Consider the following 21,065-nt stretch of genomic DNA (forward strand, 5'->3'; position numbering starts at 1 on the left):
AATAGCGCTTATCATATCTTCTCCTTCAGACGAAAATCAGAAATGTTTTCGATATAAGTAAACACGGAAAAACAATCTTCATTTAAAATGTCTTTCGTCGGAAATGTGGAAATTACGTCACGATGTAGAATACACGTTTTTTAAATAACAAGTTTGATTAACTGAATAATAGTTGCGTGTAGTTAAAACCAGGAAAAATCCTTCGACGCAGATTTTGTTTCGTTTAATATATATTTTTTTTTCTTCCTAAAAGCGCTGCTTCAGGATCTGAAATAAAGAAGCGAATGTCAGTATTTAAAGGGGAAAAAAAATAAATAAATGAAATTGAATAAATTTGTGAAACGAATCAGATATATGTATAAATATTCATAATTATTTTTTTTCTTTACGTATGATCAAAAATTGAACACATATAAATGACATTTTGTTTTCGAAATCACCGATAAATGATAACCCGTCTTGACTGCTTGTGAAAGATAGTGGAAATGAAATTTGTTTAACATACATGTAAAATAATTCTAGGTGTACCGTGTATTTTTTTCTTAGATAAGGAAGTTATGCAGAATATAAGAAACGTCAAATCACATAATCCATAAAATACTAATGTATCTATATTACCCATGTTAGCGCTATCGTGAAACAATGCTTATAAACACACAAATAAGATCTTATCCTAAAACTGGCCAAATAAATATAGTTTTTGTTTCCCTAATCTATTTACAGGACATCAAGGATTTGTATAGTGAGAAGGATTGGAATCTCGCGGTATATCGACACTTCTCGCGTATCGTGAGATGTTGCGTACTCGCCACTATAAATTTATACGCGCCTGTTAGTAAATATCCGGTCGAACAGCGTGTATTGCAAGATAATCATTTCTGACTTGTTCTTTGTTGTTAGGTTTAGTTTGTTTTAGCATCTTTGATCAATATTTTGTTTTAATTCGCAAAGATATCACGATTCCTTCTCAGTATGTCATATTGAGGACCTCTCTCAAGCTGGAAAATGAACTTTGATAGTCGTTTACATTTGGCAGTTGCCGAAAATTATCGTAATTATTTGTTGTTTTTCTTGTGATCGTAATGTGAGTAGCCCAACACATCTTTATGATACATGTACTTGTAATAGCTGTTTAAGATAACCCCAAAGAGAAGGTCAAAACAATTATTTATTTTTCGCAGCTTGTCTTTGTCCTTTCTTCTAGTATATGAAACTGACCCAACTACCACAAGAGCATTGACCATGTTGACAGTTAGAGGAAATCATACAGTCTTCTAGAATAGTCAGTCTCCATACAATATCTGTATGTTGATTTTTTATCATAGTTAAGTTATGAATAAATTTAACAGAATCAATAAACATGTACAAATGTAAGGTCCGCAACAAATGAGAAATTAAATGAATTCATTGATTTTCAAGAATTCTCGTCTGTTCAAACTGCAAATAAATGAGTTGTAACTGGAACTATAGAGGTTTGAGTTCATTGAAGGACTGGCAGGAAGTTAAAAATAAGTTCATGATTATAAACAACAGTAAAATAGAAACTGAAATGATATGGAGTAAATGTACATGTACATGGGACTAAATCGCACCCAATACATAGAAAACATAGAAAATTATCAATGAACATGGCTTTTATTCCTGTTCTTCATCTTGACAGTTGATGTAGGGTCTTCAACAATGAATGTATCATTCATATCCTAAAATCAATGGTTGTACCCATGGCAAGTACAAGTAAATATCCCTTGTGAAAAACATTAGTAACACAAGCAGCTAATAGCATTTCACGAATAACTTTGATGGGTTATCTGCTTATTGTGTCATACACCCTACTCATAATTTGTTTCACATTTTTCACGTTGTGGCCTTTTAGAGACAACTATACAATATGGGTTTTTCTCATTGTTGAAGGCTGTACAGTTGCCTATAATTGCTTACATCCACTTCATTTGAATTTGATGGATAGTTGTCTCATTGGCATTCATACATCTCCTTAATTTTATATTGGTAAAGATTTGACATTTTTTATTAGCATTAAGAGCATATATAAGTGGACAATCATTTCATTTTTAGGGGATAAGGCAGGAGGATTTCTCTTGGACAGATTATTCACAAATAGTCAATATTATTTCATTTTTATCTGTTGCTCAGATTGTTTATGTCACATAGCTTCATTTTCACTTTTTTACATAATTTTTTATGCTTAATGTGAGGCAGAAATGCAGCAGCGTATTCATTTTCATCTTGAACGGGCAACATTATTTCTTCTACTAATTCTCACCAAGCTAAAATAGTCATTCCCACATCACCCCACCTTCATCCCATTGACCCAATAAATCCATTGGTTATCCACTTTCAAAAAGTACCTACATTGTACCTAGAAAACCTATCTTAGTGAACACTGACCTGTCTTCGTTTACATCCTTGTCCTTTGATCTCCTGATAGTTGTCTTAATAGCAATCGTACCACATCTCCTTATTTTTATACCCACATGAAATATTTTTTTACATTCCTTACGAACCAAGCATGAAAGACCAAAAAATGGAACATTGTTACAAACTAAACTATCTGGGAACACCAAACCACAGAAATGCTGGTACCTGCTATGACATGTATGAAGACATGTATTCTGGATGTCTTGTAATAAAAGAAGTTTGTTCTTGCTGACAAATTTTATTAACACACAAAGCAATATTAAAACATGTTAATTTTCCAAGTCCTTTTTTAATTCCATTCATGACACTATTTGAATAAATATATAGTCACTGGTTGGATTTTACATATTGATAATGGTGATTTCATACTCTGGTTAACTTCCATCTTAAGTTTGTCACAGGAGCTGACACAATTTGTATTTGAATTTTTGGAACATAAAGTATCCTCTGCGACGTGTACATCATAGAAAATACATTCTACAAATGTATGTCTTCTAGAGGCTTGGTTTGATGCCTTTCCCTGTATTGCATGCAGTATGAGTGATCATTTTGTAAGTCAGAATATGGTGTTATTTCTTGCACTTTCACCACAAAGAAATATATCTCCTTTCTTTAAATTTGGTATCCTGAAAATAACAAACATTTTTTTTTGTAAGACTAAAATACATAAAATATAATTAGGGTTTCCCTGACATTTTCCATATTGTAAAATTATAATATTAATCCATTTAATTTCAAAGCAAAAACAATAAAACATTACATGTAAAACAAAATACACCTGCCTACTACAAATTAAAAACGAATAAGAATCTAAAAATTACATTTTGTGGCAGTACTAGTACTAGTGCTGAAAGCTGTCAGAGCTGGCTAGAATTCAACTAAGAATTTCTGTAAAAAATATTAAGAGATTTGGCACACTGGTATGATTCTTGCACAAATTCTGAATATAATGATTTTAAAGTAATTCTGGTATCAGTATTATTTTATATATTTAATAATGTAGTTACCTGATTATTATCCACAGCCATAACCAACTATTGTCTTCAGAGAGAAGTACTATTAGAACACAAAATATCTTTTATATCTGACAATGTCTGAAAGTAAAAAACTTAATGCGAATATGATGTTAAACAATTATACACAGTAACTGAAATTTTATTACTTATGTATCAAGAGTAAGCTACTCTCCTAGCTGTCCATATATAAAAGCTAAATAATTATTTTTTATCAAATAACATTTAGAGAATTTTGCAGTAATTTAAAAACGAATAATTGGGCACTCGTCACTGCTGGGTTATGTATAATCTGTTACTGTTTAAACCATGTAAACAGATGTAATTTACATGTTCACTATAATAATGCTGGGATATGTATTTTATTGAAATTAATCCAGTTATCGTGGGTTTTATGGTATACATATATATATATATATATGAACATTAACAAAGTAACACAGTTCATAATACATCGCAAAAATAATAAAATACAAGACATGAATTTATGTAGAATATGGAGTCTGGTCAGAAAAAGTTCAGAATTTTAAAGTCCGCATTGGCACATTATGCATCCTATACAAGTACATAACCGGTTGATTGTATTGGGGTAACAAGGATTAATTATGTACTTTAGTAGACATGTAGCCATCCCAAGAATATCAAATGTTTGACCATGACAACATAAACTTTTTGACTATTTTGGTATTTCTTTATATTTCAAATGATGAACCCAGACGCCCAAGAGTCCTGACAATACATGTATGAAGAGTTTTTAGTAGTGAGCTGAGTTTATAACTGCTCCTTGATGAAGTGCCTAATTTTACTTTCAAATTATCCATACATGTACATGTGAATGGACCGTTCTTTTCTTTTTGGTTTTTGTTTATGAGTGTTAAGAAATTTTGTGTATTGTGGAACACTTTTTGACAACAAAGCCTGAAAAATAGTCTTTCATAAAATTTCTTTTTATTCATTTGGGCAGTTAGAAAAATTATACTGGTCTGGTTGTGGTTTATCCTGAAGACGGCAATATATATTTTTTATTTCATTAACTGAATTAGTCGCACTGAAATCGTACCCTTATCCCCCACACTTTTAAGCACATATATATACATATACAAATGTAACTATCTCCTGTTATCTTTGGTACAGGCCTGAGGTATACCAAAAAATTGGAGAGATAGACAGTCTTAATATATGATAATAAGAACACGCCTTTAACTTGTAAATTAATAGTGTCCCTATATTTTCACTTTATACTACTGCCAAAATATGCTATCACCTATGACAGTACAGTAGCCTATGTGCAGTATGAATGTATGATATACTCAGTTGATGTGGTGAACGTAAGCAGGGTTCTGTAAACCCTTGAAGGCATAAAGGAATTTCCGAGTACATTTTCATATCAATTCTAAAGGAAAAAGCAATACCTTTTGGTGTAAATGTCCATGAAACGACAGATGCAAACTATGTATTCTACTGTAAACATTTTTCATCACGTTCGAGGTACTACAGGAAGTTTATTTATGTTAATTTGGTCCCGCCCATTATAACGACTTTTGGATGCATCTAGTAACCGTAGCGGTATTTTGAAAATATGATAATATCACACGTTATCATTTTGCAAGCCAAATGTTTTAGAAAGTACAACAAATAAACTATGATAAATTGATATAATTACGTTTTAGTGTTGAAATCGACCGATTGTGGCACTTTATTGATATTTTATCAGTCCACCCTTTTTTGCACTGACGCGGGACGATTTTTGACGGTTGGTCTGAAATAACCATTAAAATAACAACAACGAAAGCTCCTTACACTATATAGTTTATAATATGCACGCACCACACACATTTATTTCATATAATTCAAGTTTCTGAACACAATTCCGTATTATGAAGGAGGAGATTGAGATTAAAGTTGTGGTTTGGACCGCCTATTTGGGCGGGATTATTACGATGACCAATAGATAAAATGCATAGTATATTTAGATGCAGACAATGTGTTTTGTAAAGATATAAACTGTTTTTTGAATCAGAACTGTCATACACTTACAATTAAAAGTATCACATCATGTAATTTTGTTATAGTATACTTACAAAACGCCGAGTTTATCTGGAAATGACATAAATTCAACTTGTAATGATGGACGAAAAACGACTAACGAGATGCATCACGGTAAATCTCGCAAAATCTCATCATACGCAGCTTATTTCAATACAGGCAATGCAAATAGTCCACGAGATTCCAATCCTTCTCACTATACAAATCCTTGAGGACATGTACCATTGTTTTTTGTGGATTTGTTTTGATAGATTGATTGGTGTTTAATGCCACTTCGGCACTATTGTGAGATTTCGTGGCGATCAGTTTTTATTGGTGGAGGCAGCCGGAGTGCCTTCGGTAGGAAAACTGACAATCCTATAAAAAAAGAAGATGTTGTTAGATTGCCAATGAGACAACTCTTCACAAGAGACCAAATGACAAAGAAATTAACAACTATAGGTCACCGTACGGCCTTCAACAATGAGCAAAGCCCATACTGCATAGTGAGCTATAAAAGGCCCCGAAATTACAAATGTAAAACAATTCAAACGAGAAAACTAACGGCCTAATTTATGTACAAAAAAATTCCTAGTCAATTAAGATTTAAGTCAAGTGCACCTGCCACGTGCAGGATTCGAACTCACAACCTCGGTGTTGACAGGCTAGTGATATAGTTGTTGGACTACTTTTTCTCTTCATTAAATGTTATTTAAATATATGCAATAAAAATTCACCAAACAGTACCTGGTGTCACAAACAAACAGTTACATGTAGTCAACTAAAACAATATCAAAAGCAGGTCAACAACAGTTTAAATATGATAATTCAATTATACAGTTTAGAATTTCTGCATGATTATCTGTTATATTAATAACAGGATTGTTTGATATAAAATATTTTTCTAATTAGAAATGTTCTTTTTCTCAGATTTAAAAAATAAAAAAAGTGAGAGATGTATTTTTCTAACAATGTTTTAAAATAGTTAACTGAATTGAGTTAAGCTAATACAAAATTTCATCTTTTATAGATACTTAATCTTTCTATACTCATAATGAAATTTGCGAAATAAGAATTAAAAACCGTTCTTTCAGAAAATCAGTGAAGTGTGACAGATTGACATAATGAATAACATTTGTTCTAAATCTTCTCTAGAATGTTTACACCGGACAAGTGTAATTATCCGACATGAAACATTTCATTACTCAGACCACTCGGCCACCAAGGCCCTGTTTGTTTTGTTTTCAATATTTAATGTGTACTTAAGAGCTTGTATCACAGAAAACTATGTAAAAGTGTCCAGGAGTGAATCCCACAGAATATCGTGAAATTTGGTACACACAACACTTTGGCCATGCCAGTTTCACTTGTAAAATTTTTTGCTTAAATTTTATCAGATAGCCGAGTTTTGCAGCGCCATCTATTTTCACCCTTTTTTAACGGGAAAAGTGCCAAATTTAAGGTTTTTTAAAGCATTTTTATCCAACAAATAATCAATTATAGCAAGATAAATATCTTTTTTTGACCAACTCGTGTCATAAAGCATTATTCAGGAAATAAAAAGGCAAAATAATAAATATATATTTCATTTTTTTTAGTAGGGCTTCTGTATTTATAAAACTGGTATTTGAGGAATTGGCTATTTTACCCAATTTAGGACCAGAAGAAATGCTAAAATATCGAAAAGGTGAAGCTGTAATTAAAAGATGAATATATTTAAATGAACTACTATGATAGGTTAAAGCAATATAAAAAATCCATCCACGGCAAATATTTAGAAATATATTCAGTATATATTACTGTACGGCTATTTTAATAGTATTTTATACATTTTATCATGTAATAAAATCATTTTCTCAACACAAAGCCAATATTTAGGGTGCAATTATTATCAAAACAAGTGATTTATATAAGCAAAATTATAATGAAAACAATAACAAAAGTACTAAAAGCAGTCATGGAAAGCTCTATTATACAAATGAAAAAAGACGGTTTGTATTCAAAATCAAAACTCTACAATTTGAAACTACTAATAGCAAGGAGGATTGATCCAATTCATTGTAAAAGGTCTAAGAGTAATGATTTCTTGTAAACTTGAAAAATATTTTACCTCATAATTGAACAAAGGCTTCTGAAAATGACCAAAAGGAATAAGGCACAACCCCTTAATAATCTCATAAAAAGACAATTAATTGATTATATGCATTAAGGAAACTACACAATAAACAATGACAACTAAAATAAGAGCTTATCATGATAAAATACAGCACATCAAGACAATAGCTGAAACTTGCAAGATCCCTGGTAAGCTTGACAAATTGTATATATAGGCAATTATACCACATCTCCTTATTTTTATATCTTGTAATCTCTATGTTGCCCTCTAGATGTCGTTTATGGTATTTGTTTTGTCTTTAAGTTGCTGTTTCCTTGAGTATATCTATCACCTGCTTTTATTTGTACTTTAATCATTATAATGAAATATAAGTGGGGACATTTTGCACAGAAATGTGCTGTATCAGCATATTGCTGCAAATGTAATTTTGTTGGAAATCTTACATGCTACCCATGAACATTCATTTGTGTGTATATATGCCAGTTAATCAGTATTTTGGTCCAATGATACATATACCTGATATGGAGGCTGTTAAATTAGAAGAACACAAATCCCAACATTAGTCAAATGAAATACTGTAATGTCCTATTATCTTCAAAATTAAAAGAGCTTGGTCAATTCAGGTTTGAAAAGGTGATGACAAAATAATTTGTTAGAAATTTTTAACCAGGAAAAGCCATCAAAATCATTTTTTCAATGTAAATTACACAAAATTTTAGCATTCTTTGTTTGTTTTTAAACAATAAGACTGACACTGAATCCATAACATTTCTTTTTAATTGCATGTTATCACATTCAAATCATTATAGAATTTATAGTTCTAAAAATCATTGATACCAGCTGACCTGGCAAAGACTGATTTACTTTCAATTGACATTTTGTTCAGTATCTTATGTAACTGCTAGGTATATATTGATCATATTATTACGGCCAGAAATCACATTTAAATTGTAGCCAACAAAAGACACAAATCAATAATAAAATTTAACAAGATTTATTATACACAAGTTTACAAGAAGTATTTCACAAATAGAAATGTCAACTTAACTGTTAAAATATATGTCCGATCTTTTGTCTTTTCTTTATCTGGAATTCTTTTCGGGAAGCCAAACAAAATATTACGTCCAATAGGTCACAATCTAGTATGATGTTGTTCGTAAATAAAAGTGTCAATCCAATTGAGAGAACTTCTGAGAATATTATGTCTATGTCTGAATGTTTAACTTTGGTGTCTGTATATATAATTTATTATATAGTTGTCACGGAAATTTCTACACTGTAGAAGTAAAACTCCTAGAAAACTGTAGAACGGAATCTTCTAGAACAGTGTAAGAAGTTTAAATTACGCATATTTTATTATGATCATTCTGGAATCGTTATGTAAGTAAAATAGAAAGTTCTAATCATTCCACCAGTCTCTATGATTGTTCCAGTGATTTCTAAACTGCACAGTTACAATATCATTTTGTAAACAACTATAAGGCCACACAGAACAAATAAGGCCAACTAAATAAATATGATTGTCACAATATCATAACAATATCAACCTTTAAAAAATTAAAGAAGGAACGTTCATCCTCGATTCGTAACTCGTTCATCAACTGATCATACTGACCAAACTGGAGTCTCCTTTCGGTTGATAACCAAGGACGAACCCAACAGGACCTACGCCGTCTAAAAGTTCTTCTTATACTTCTTCGCTCTCTCAATAACAATATCATGGCCTAGTCGTTAAGATTTTGTATCTGTGTCAATGATTGTAGAAGCATTACTACATGTACATGGTCCTGAGTTTCCATGGTTCAATTGAAATTGATGTTTCAAACAAAACCTGGAGAGCTTTTATATATTTTATGTGACAATAACAATGAGCATGACTAGAACTTGAAATGGTCGTAGTATGAACGTAGATAGGTCGTAAGAAGAGCGTGATGAGGACTATGGCAAGTCGTTCTCGTCAAAACTATGTTTAAACCAATTTTCGAAAAAATTACACACTGAGAATTAAAAAAAACACACTGAGATTAAAAAACCTAAAAACACACACTGAGAATTAAAAATTACACACTGAGATTTCATAAAAACGCACTGAGATTACAAAAAATGAAAAAAACACACTGAGAATTGAAAATTACACACTGAGAATTGAAAATTACACACTGAGAATTGAAAATTACACAATGAGAATTAAATAAAACACACTGAGATTAAAAAACCTAAAAACACACACTGAGAATTAAAAATTACACACTGAGATTTCATAAAAACGCACTGAGATTACAAAAAATGAAAAAAACACACTGAGAATTGAAAATTACACACTGAGAATTTAAAATTACACACTGAGATTTGTGCGCACTTGTTATGCGCACATATCTAATTAGCATTTAATCTGAATCTATTACAAGCTTAAAACAACTAGGGGACAGAACTTTTTAGTCCTTCAATTTGGCGCTAAATGTTTTATAAAAAACATTAAAAATACAACTAATAGAAAACTACGATATTAAAGACCAATAGAACAAGAAAAATTCCCACTTACTTTCATTACAAAATATAACCAAATGGTGAAAAACTTTATTAAAATAATATAAGAAAACATTGGAACAATCTGCAAAAATACAAACAATGCAGTGAATTTTTTTCCCAAGTGCCTATTATAGCATATATACGTAACAAAAATATAAAAGATTACCTTGCGAAATCAGGGTAACAGTTGAAAGACTTTTGAAAAGGGACCATGCTTAAACAGTTTTAAGCAAAAATCCCGATATACTGTTAGTAATAATCTAAATTATAGGCAAAAAACTTATGAATACGAGTTAGCAAAAAAATTTGTTAAGTCTTGAAATTTATTACGAATGTTGGTTGTAGTAACCGCATTTCATTATAATGACAAGAGTTCGGGAGACCAAGATATTAATCTGTTGAATTATTCATCTCATGAATATTCATTAGTAATTTGCATATTAATCTCAGTGTGTATTTTTGAAATCTCATTGTGAAAATAACAATTCTCAGTGTGTGTTTTTCAATTTATTTCATCTCAGTCTGTCTTTTTATAATCTCAGTGTGTAATTTTAAATTCTCAGTGTGTTTTTCATATTTTTAAATCTCAGTGTGTAATTTCGATTTCTCAGTGTGTAATTTCAATTTCTCAGTGTGTTATTTAAGGTTCTTAAATCTCAGTGTGATTTTTTAAATTCTCAGTGTGTAATTTTTTCTAAAAAATGGTTTAAATATAGTTTTGAGGAGAACGGCTTGCCATAGAGGACGACATGAGCGTGCTAGAATCGTACTATGGTCTTGAACAGCGTGGTATAAACGTGGTATAGTCGTAGAAGAAGCGTGTTTGGGTCGCGGTGAGAACGTGATGGTCGTAGTGAGGTCGTAGTAACGTCGCTGTGAGATCGTAGCGCAGTCTCTTCGACTAGAATCGCGCTCTCGCTACGATGGTACAGCGACCTTTGCGATCTTACCACGACCTTACTGCGCTCTCACTACCCTTCTACTACGACCCGATTTCGTCACGACCACACCATGATTGTTTTGAACATGTTCACAGTTGGTCCACGCTCATCACGATCATGAAAACCTCACCACGACCGTACCACGACCTTACTGCGATCTACACGATCGCACTACGACCGTCAAAATTTGCATTTTTTTCAGAGATCGTAGTGCGATCGTGGCCTAGTGTGACGGGGGTAGTACTATCTAAAGAAATGGTAGTTGCCAGTAGTAAAAGTTGAAATCGTAACCAGTTGTGGGGGGTGAAAGGGCGTCAGTGGATTGAAAAGATTCTAGATATGAAGCAGACCTAATTGTCTCTGGAGAAATAAGTAAGTAAAGGGACATCATCAGTACATCTATAATTAAAATGCAATTTTTTTTTGTCTGTCTTCAAAAAGATGTGTGTATATATTTTGCTTCATATAAGTGCAAAAATATGTCGCATAAGGTGAAGCACAATTTGTATCCACCAGAATGCCAACTATATGGTAGAATAGTCATTAATACTAAATGATTTTTAAGGTTCAAGAAAAAAACCACTGATATGACGGTCTATCTGAATTTTTCGCAATACTAATGATTTTCTACCACAGGAAGAGATTAGCATAGCTGTATTTGGCAAAACCTTTCGGAATATTGGGTCCCCAATGCCCTTCCATCGTCGTATTTTATTTGGACTTTTTAACTTTTGTTGACGAAACGCTAGCCTGTCGTACACAATATTTATCATGGTATCTATGATGAGTTTATATTTTAACTACCAACAATGAGTCTAAAATCCCGATAAATGCACACATCTTCTCTTGTATAATTCACAAAAAGTGATGAAATGGATTGTTTTAAAATACTATGATTGGTGAAGACATAACAGTTTCATTCAAATTAGTTCAGCCACAAAAATAGAATTTCTGTAAATAAAAGGATTAAATATTATGTGCAAAATCAATGAACATTCTTTTCAAACGTTAATTTGATGTGAAAGTTGTGAAATTAAGCAGTGAGAACAAACTAAAAGTGCAGATAATTAATTTCTATTAATATGTCTTAGGTATTAAATGTAACAGGAAACAACGGTAATACATCAATCATGTCAATAATCTCTGATGTCAATGTCTATCCTTTCAATCCTCCGGGAAGACAATTCTTATTGATAGTCAATTTCAGTGGTAAAGTAATGAATTTCAAACATTTATTCCTATAAAAAGTAATACATAATCCCATGATACTGCACCTATAAATTGTGGTCCTGACAGATGAAGTGTATTTTTTCATAGCCTTTAATCCACCAGGACCTTCCATATTAATTTAAAGATGTTTGATATATCTATATATATATATATATGTAGACCAATCACTCACGGATGCAGCAAACAGTAAATTATGTCATAATATATCGTTTGCACTTATCATCAGTATATTTCATTTGATTGTATATATTTTGTGAAATTTAAAGACCTTGCTAGAGCACATCGCTTGATGTTAAATTCATTTAATAAATTCCTGTTCTATTAATATTTCTATCCACTAACCTGGCATGTACCTACATAAAGGGATTCTTTAACAATTAATTTATTAAAGAAGAGTTTCTGCTTCACTTCTGGTACCCGTCGTGTTACTTGTGCAAGTAAAATTCCGGTAATAAGTCGCAATCTAGAAAATGCAGAATTTCAGGGGAAGGGTTACGGAAATACGTCGTTTTACAGGTAAACCATAACGATTTAAAATGGCCGCTCATTCTTATTTAGCAGACGAAAAATTCACTGACGTTTTCTAGAGTAGACTTAACAAAGGCTTATGTTTGTTTTAGACCGTGCAAATGTGTATACCTTATTACCATTGAATCAAACAGGATGTTTGATCATGTTGTCTGAAACATGTTAAATGCTACACGCCATGCCCATTCAACTCCTACTTCAATCCCGAAGTTATTCAGAGCTCCCTGGTGTAGTTATAATTCTTTTTCAGTAACGGGGTCTTTTGGTTTGGATGGAGGTCCACCACCAATTGTTCTCGCGTGGACATTCTCCTTTGCTGCGTCCTTCCTTGCTGCCCCACTTGATTTTCTCCGTTTTTCTTCTTTTTTGGGGGGGTTGGCCGTTCGTTGGGTCCTAGCCCTGGCATTTAACTGTGCAGCAATATCCTCCAGACCTGTTTTTTTAAGATGGTTTGTGATGGACCCTTTCAATTTAACAATCACTATATTAACTTTCTTCTCCACAAGTTGAGTAAGGAAGACCTTCTTCGCCTCACTGAAATTTACAGCCCTTTTCTGTCGTTGGTGTGTCCATTTTGCAATTTGGCAGGAAGTATTACATGTATTAAGAGTTATGTGAATTATTCACTGAATAGTAGTTTGTCCAGTGTATATCGCCAATCACTATTCAGATTTTTGAACAATATAATTTATCCACTGGATAGTATTCCGTTGCATAAACAGTTATTCAGAGGACAAGCTTATACAGTGGATAACTTTAACAGTCTTTTGAACAATCGGGCCCAGAGTGCTTGTGATTAGAAACAAAACAAATAGATGTGTATCATTTTAGATACATTGAAATTCACTTACTTTTCTGATATACGGTCATACCTGCTTAAGAGACCACCTGTAATAAGCAAACACATGTGTTATAAGACCGTTAATTTTAGGTCCATCTGTAGTGCAATTCATATTGATTGAACCTGTATTAAAAGACCACATTTTTGCTCTATCTTAAGTGGTCTCTTAAAACAGGTTTTGTTAAAGTAAGAAATTCCTATTAAAACTATTGTATATTTCATTTGTTGATTAAAGGAGACTGAAATGGTTGTCCTTGCTTGTATTATATTCCCGTCGGACTGGGCAACTGCTAGTATGTTATACAAATAAAAGAAAGAACTTTCCCTGTTAATATTATACAAAGTTTCAATATATCTGCTCACTTGAACTTTTTATTGACGAAATAAATATGTTTAACATACTCATTACTATGTATAACATACTCATTACTATGTATTACAGTATATATTTACATTCTGTTATTTGCACAAAACAGCAAAAATAATTCCTAAATTATATATATATTTATTTTCGTAATTAAAAATAAAAATCAAATAGAAATATTTAAGTAGAAATTAAATAGTGATAACCTAATAGATCCTAACTGATAAAACTGTTCATACTTTAATGACAAACATGTGCCTAGCCATACATTTACAGCAATCATTATAGTTGGTATGTTGGTGAAATTAACAGTAATTGGACCAACCATCTCATATCCATGCATTACACGGAGTTGATCTGTGATATCTCATAGTCCAGCGTCTATAGAAATTTACCACAGATATATATATGACATAAATCAAATACAAATCAGTTTTAATAAAATGAACAAGGTTTCCTGCTGAAAAAAAATTAGATTTTATTTCCAAGAATCATTACGGTCTTAAACGAGATCATTGAAGTAACCAAAATTCATAAAAATAATTATTTTTACATTTTATTACAATCTGCATACATATGGTTTTTTTTCGAAGGTTGACAAGACAATATAAGTTCTTAAGTAGAAACAATAACGTTACATCAAGGTTTGAATTATATTAATGATGAAACTGTTCAAGGATGCATACGGAAAACATTGTTTCCCCGTATAAACCAAACTTCTATATAAAACACGATAGGAACAACCAATACACAATAACATCTATCGCTTAGATGGAAATCAGAGTTTAGCACTAAGACTAATAGCTCATCAAAATAAAAATTTACTTTCTAATATGACGTGCTTCTTTCGCTTTGTAAAAAACAGCGTGATAAAATTCTCGATATATCTATACTTAGCGCAGACTCAGAAATGTACATATAGATAGCTGTTACTATTTACCTCCCACGTAAATCCACATGTATCGTAACCTATTGTGCAAACACTATGTGGATTTCGTTGTGTTCAACTTGAAATTAACGCTAACGCTCGAGATAAAATTCGAACATAACGGCCCAGGCCATGTGAAAATTTCCAACCAATCAATGGCTTGCATGAATTATTTCTTAATTTACATTTGACTATTCATAGCCACTATTCCAACATAACTCAATATCATTGCAATAGAAGACAGACTGTTAGCAATGCGGGCCACATATTTGATCCTAGAGTTTGATCATCTCTGAATATCTGTACTAGCATCGTCAAAAATTACCAATGTCGGCAAGAGCATGTTCAACACCACATTTAACTAATTAAATTAGATATAATTGTATTTCAAAGGTTTCAACTCGCACCCAGCTTTCTCAAATATTTAATTAGTAATGGCTATAACATATGAATAGAGATAACTATTTAAGTATAGGTTAATTTGCTACAATAACAGATTTTGCTCATTTATTTTGTATTGAGTTACACTAATATTTTATGAAATGAAGGATAACTCTTTCTGGATAGTTTCACGACAAACGATTAAAATGTAATGTATAACTGTTTGGATGTTCAAATAAGGTTTGTTTTTTATTGTGAATTCAAAGTTCGGAGAACTCAAATACATATAACGCAATCTATTTGAAAAAGAGAATTTCTATTTTATTCTCTTATTTCAATGTTTTCTATTTGTGTGAACAAAATATTCCAACAAACATTTAACTGGCATGATTGTAACAAATATATTTGAAGATGGTATCCAATAACACTACACAACAAAACAAGAAATAAACACGTTTTACTTTACATGTACAAGAAACGTAGAAATTTTTTGTTAACAAGTATTGGGGAAATTTCCCCATAAAGTTGATAACCAATCAGATATCAATAATTTGGGAAATTTCCCCAAAGAGAAGATGACACACAACAAATCAATAGAATGGGGAAATTTCCCTAAAACGATGTTAACGAAAAAGAAATCAATAGAATGATAAAATCTCCCAAAAATGATGAAAATTAAAAAGAAATCAATAGAATGGTAAAATTTCCCCAAAAAAGACGATAACCAACAAGAAGTCAATAGAATGGGGAAATCTCCCCAAAAAGATGATAACCAACAAGAATTCAATAGAATGGGGAAATTTCCCCAAAAAGATGATAACGAAAACGAAATCACTAAAATGGGGAAATTTCCCTATAAAGTTGATAACCAAAATGAAATCAAATGTCTGGGGAAATTTCCCCAAAAAATTGATAACGAAAACAAAATCACTAAAATTTCATAACCAAAAATAATTCAATAGACTGGGGAAATTTCCCCAAAAGATGGGAACGATACCGAAATCAATAGAATGAGGAAATGTCCTGACACAGTTGATAACAACAAAAAAATATCTAGACTGTGGAAATTTCTTCACAAAGATTTTAACCAAATAGTTATCTATAGACTGGGGAATTATTCCCACAGAGATGATAATCAAAATAAGTTCACAGGCTTGAAGAAAATACTCATGCATTGCACAATGATTGCACATTCCGTTGTATACAACAGCGAGAAATATGTCATCTAACAGATACTTTAAGAATAGAAAAGAGTCACTGTGGTGAAACATTTTCAGCAGCAGATAACACAATTGAAAGGAATCATTGGCTTAGGAAACATTCACACTGATGAATTAAACAAAAACCATCAGAGATAGAGATGATACAGTTTACGAAATGGGCTAATTTTAATAGGCGACTAAACAGTATGGTTTTTCTCATGTTGAAGGCCGTAAGGTTGCCGTTAATTGTTAAAAACCACTTAAAATGATCTTTGAGGAATAGTTGTCTCGTTGACAATCATACCCGATCCCCTTATTTATGAATAGCTATAAATTAACTCGTATGTTTTAATCTGTCGGGGCCTCGGTGGCCAAGTGCTCCAAGTAGTCCAACTACTGTATCACTAGCCAGTCAACGCTGAGATTATGAATTCGAATTCTGCTCGTGCAAGGTGCGCTCGACTCCAATCTCAATTGACTAGGCCCATGATTGTCAGTTTTCCTTTCGAAGGTTCGTGGTTTTCTTCGGGCAATCCGGCTTCCTCCATCAATAAAAATTGACCGCCACGAAATAGCACAATAGTGTTGAAAGTGGCGTTAAACACCAACAAATCAATCAATCAATTTATTCTGGTGAATTTCCCAGCCCGTTTGAAAAAAATTACACCCTATGGGAGACCATGAAAAAAATTGACACATTTGAAGTGAGTTTATAATCTTGCAGAATGCGGTTTTAATTTCAACTGTTCAACATTTACAGCAAATACTATAATTCAAACCATACAGATTAAATAGAAAATAAGCTCTGTCCTTTATTTTGTGTCTTTATACAGCAGTAATAGATCATGCATTAAGTTGAAGTCTTCTTTTCCTTTCCTGTAAATATATCATGCCTTGAGTAGAAGTCTTCTTTTCCTTTCCTGTAAATATATCATGCCTTGAGTAGAAGTCTTCTTTTCCTTTCCTGTAAATGTATCATGCCTTGAGTAGAAGTCTTCTTTTTCTTTCCTGTAAATATAAAATATATTATGCCTTGGGTAGAAGTTCTTTTCCTTTCCTAGATAATTCGTTGATACAAAAGATTGCTACATGTACCAGACAGTGTGACGTTACGTTAATATTATAAGGAAGCTTCCATTTCATTTTTAGGGGGGAGGGGGCTGGGATGAAATCATAAAAAAACGTCAGGACCGAATAAAGGGAAAAAGAAAAAGAAAAAGGCAGGACAGAGATTACAATTATAAAAAATGCAGGACAACATTTTTCATCCTCCCCCCTTTTTCCCCCAATTAAAGTCAAATGGTAGCTCCCTTACGTATAAATAAGCCTGCTATATGTATATCGTTACAGGGTTAACTGCATTGAATATCTCAATACTTTCAGTTATCGTCATTCTGACATTGATATCTATAAAATGAGAAGATTGTACCTGCATAGGGCAATTTTGATATCATTTAGAAAGAGTAAGAGCACCTTTACAGACATTCTGATATCTGACCATACAACAAATTTTGAGGAGGTTTGTGTTCAGTTTTAGAATATGTATCATGAGAATCATTCTGTCAACACTGTGTTAATAGGGACAATTTCATACTCGATATTTGATTCATAAAAATTAGGACAATACAAACATTTAAAAATAGATGTGAAACCCTGTCTAATTTAGAAAAGATGGAGTTACAGTCTAAACAGTAACTTTCTTTCACTTGCAGTATAATTACATATGTGCGTTTTTGTATTGGCAGCAGAAATGTCCTTAAAAATTAGTAAGTCTATTTCCTCATCAATTGATTACGCTTGAGAATTGGCAATAGTTTGGAATAGTTCACGCTCACGATTTTTTACGACACTGTATGGTGTAATAGCGTTATAGAGTATAGAAGTTGTGGTGACGTTACAGTAGAAATTATATAAGGTTTCCGAATTTGTTTTTTTCCCGCTAGAAATCAAACCTTTAAGAAATGAATTATAAAAAAAACAACTAAATAAATGGGAATGGACACAGATGCTGCCCCCGCTTGCATATAATGTTATAAAGGGACACAACTCAAGAACTGTAAAAGTGACGCTTCCAAAATTTGTACTTGCTCTGAGTTTTGTGGTAATAAGCATTGTGTATACATAGTACGTTTCATAACATTTAGTTGAGGCAAACTTAAGTTAGACAACCGAAACAAAAAATCCAGCAATTTTTCCATTTGTAAAGGGGCATAACTCTAGAATGGTAAAAAAATGACGCCACCAAAGTTCAAACTTGATCTGTGTTTTGTAGTAATAAGCATTGTGTATAAATTTCATAACATTTGGTTGAGGAAAACTAAAGTTAGAGAACGGAAACAAAAAAATAAGCATTTTTTCCATTTGTAAAGGAGCATAACTCAAGTACGGCAAAAGTGACGCCACCAATATTCAAACTTGGTCTGTTTTTTGTGGTAATAAACATTGTGTATAAGTTCCATAAAGTTTGGTTGAGGCAAACTAAAGTTAGAGAACGGAAACAAAACAATTAGCAATTTTTCCATTTGTAAAGGGTATAACTCAAGAACGGTTTAAATGACGCCACCAAAATTCAACCTTGGTCTATGTTTTGCGGTGATAAGCATTGTGTATAAGTTTCATAACATTTAAGAGAGGCAAACTAAAGTTAGAGAACGGAAACAAAAAATTCAGCAATTTTTCCATTTGTAAAGGGGCATAACTCAAGAATGGCAAAAGTGACGCCACCATAATTCAAACTTGATCTGTGTTTTGTGGTAATAAGCATTGTGCATAAGTTTCATAACATTTGGTTGAGGGAAACTAATGGTAGAGAATGGAAACCAATTTGGAGACGTTCTTTAGGAAGTACAGACAGACAAGGATACAAAATTTATTGCCCCCTCCGCTACGGCATACAATTTGAAAATAAATCTTTAGAAGTCTGTTGCCGATGAAAAAATCAATATCTAGAAGCAATGAATTATATTTAACAAGAATGTATCCATAGAACACGGATGCCCCATTGCACTATCATTTTCTATATACAGTAGACTGTGAAATTGGGGTAAAAAATCTAATTTGGCATTTAAATTAGAAAGATCAAATCATAGGGAACATGTGTACGATGTTTCAAAAAATTGAAAACAACACGTTTAATAATTTCATGCGTCCGAAGCGCTTTTCTGCATTTACCTTCATCAGGAACGATCAAAGCCATACATTTGAAATCCGAGGAATGTATAAGTACCGAAACAGTTGAAGAGCTATATGACAAAAAAGTTGATTGGACTTCATTTTCATCAAAAACTACCTTGACCAATAACTTTAACCTGAAGTGGGACAGACGGACGGACGGACGTACGAACGGACGAACAGACGCACATACCAGGAAACATAATGTCCCTCTACTATCGTAGGTGGGGCATAAATATAACAAGAACAATTTTCAGTGTCGTGGTAGCATGTTTGCATCGAGTGCAGGAGGTCATGGGATCGAAACCCGGCTTGGTCAAAACAAAATCTTTAAAAGTGATATTTGCTGCGACTACGCTGAGCACGCAGCATTAAGGAGTAAGAGAAAAAACTGGTAGGCTCGGAATTAGAATAAGGTCTCCGACTAGGGTGACGTGTGAAGCGGCGGATTTTACCCGAATCCTCCTTATGGAGCTACTTTTATGGTTAATGAAAATGTTTTACATGTTCCACTCCAAACATTGCCTAATAAGGGCCCCGGTCCCACCCCCCTTTCAAAATCCTGGATCCGCATCTGATGTCTTCCTACGGACTGTTGTCTTGTGAGCGAGCAAGTTGTAAATCCACCCCAGCAAGTCGGTCTAGTACAAAGCAGGGTTTATTATGCATATCACATTAACATATGTTCCCGTCCTAAATAAAAAATAACTTTGCCGCTTGACTTTAAGCAGCAATTCACCGTCACCATCTTATACTAAATTACACTAACGCTCGTGTTCTATAATAGATACCTTATTAGCGTATCTTATAATTTGATCCTTTCTTCGTACTTCGTATTTCAATTATTGGTAAAATTTCTCATACATGTGCAAGACGATTTCTGTGAAAACACAGAAAAAATATAAGAATTATAAAGGTATTATATTGCAGTGAAGAATGCAAAGATTTAATACTGATTACGCTTATCTTTACTTTTTTATTTAAGCTTGCACACTTGGTATGTAATACTATTTATTTTACTTCACGTAAAAATGCAATATTTTGATTGGCTTATACGAGGGTGTTAATTTACTTTATTATACTTCATGTCAAATGACAGATTTTGATTGGTTAATACGAGGGAGACAATTTACTCTATTCTATGGTAAATACTCTATTACCCTTCACGGAGACGCTTGATCAAGTGTACGCTTTATTAAGTATGACTCTATCCTGTGGCAAATACTCTATTACCCTTCACGGAGACGCTTGATCAAGTGTGCGCTTTATTAAATACGGATGGTTGTTATGTACAAGACGTCATAGTTTATTACTTTGAATTTGAAATTTAATCGACAGTTATAACAGAACATTCAGTATA

General features: G+C 32.6%; 1 long non-coding RNA gene across 1 annotated transcript; it reads right to left on the bottom strand.

Moving 5' to 3' along the window:
- Window positions 1–2,654: 2,654 nt before the first annotated feature.
- LOC127734314 (uncharacterized) lies at window positions 2,655–5,471 on the bottom strand. The gene is made up of 3 exons (XR_007997512.1): window positions 4,862–5,471; window positions 3,444–3,520; window positions 2,655–3,062 (listed from the first exon to the last, which is right to left on the bottom strand). It is a non-coding gene; the product is annotated as an uncharacterized LOC127734314 (long non-coding RNA).
- Window positions 5,472–21,065: the final 15,594 nt, after the last annotated feature.

Source organism: Mytilus californianus, unplaced genomic scaffold (assembly GCF_021869535.1).
Source record: "Mytilus californianus isolate M0D057914Y unplaced genomic scaffold, xbMytCali1.0.p SCAF_3, whole genome shotgun sequence".
Taxonomy (NCBI): Eukaryota; Metazoa; Mollusca; class Bivalvia; order Mytilida; family Mytilidae; genus Mytilus; species Mytilus californianus.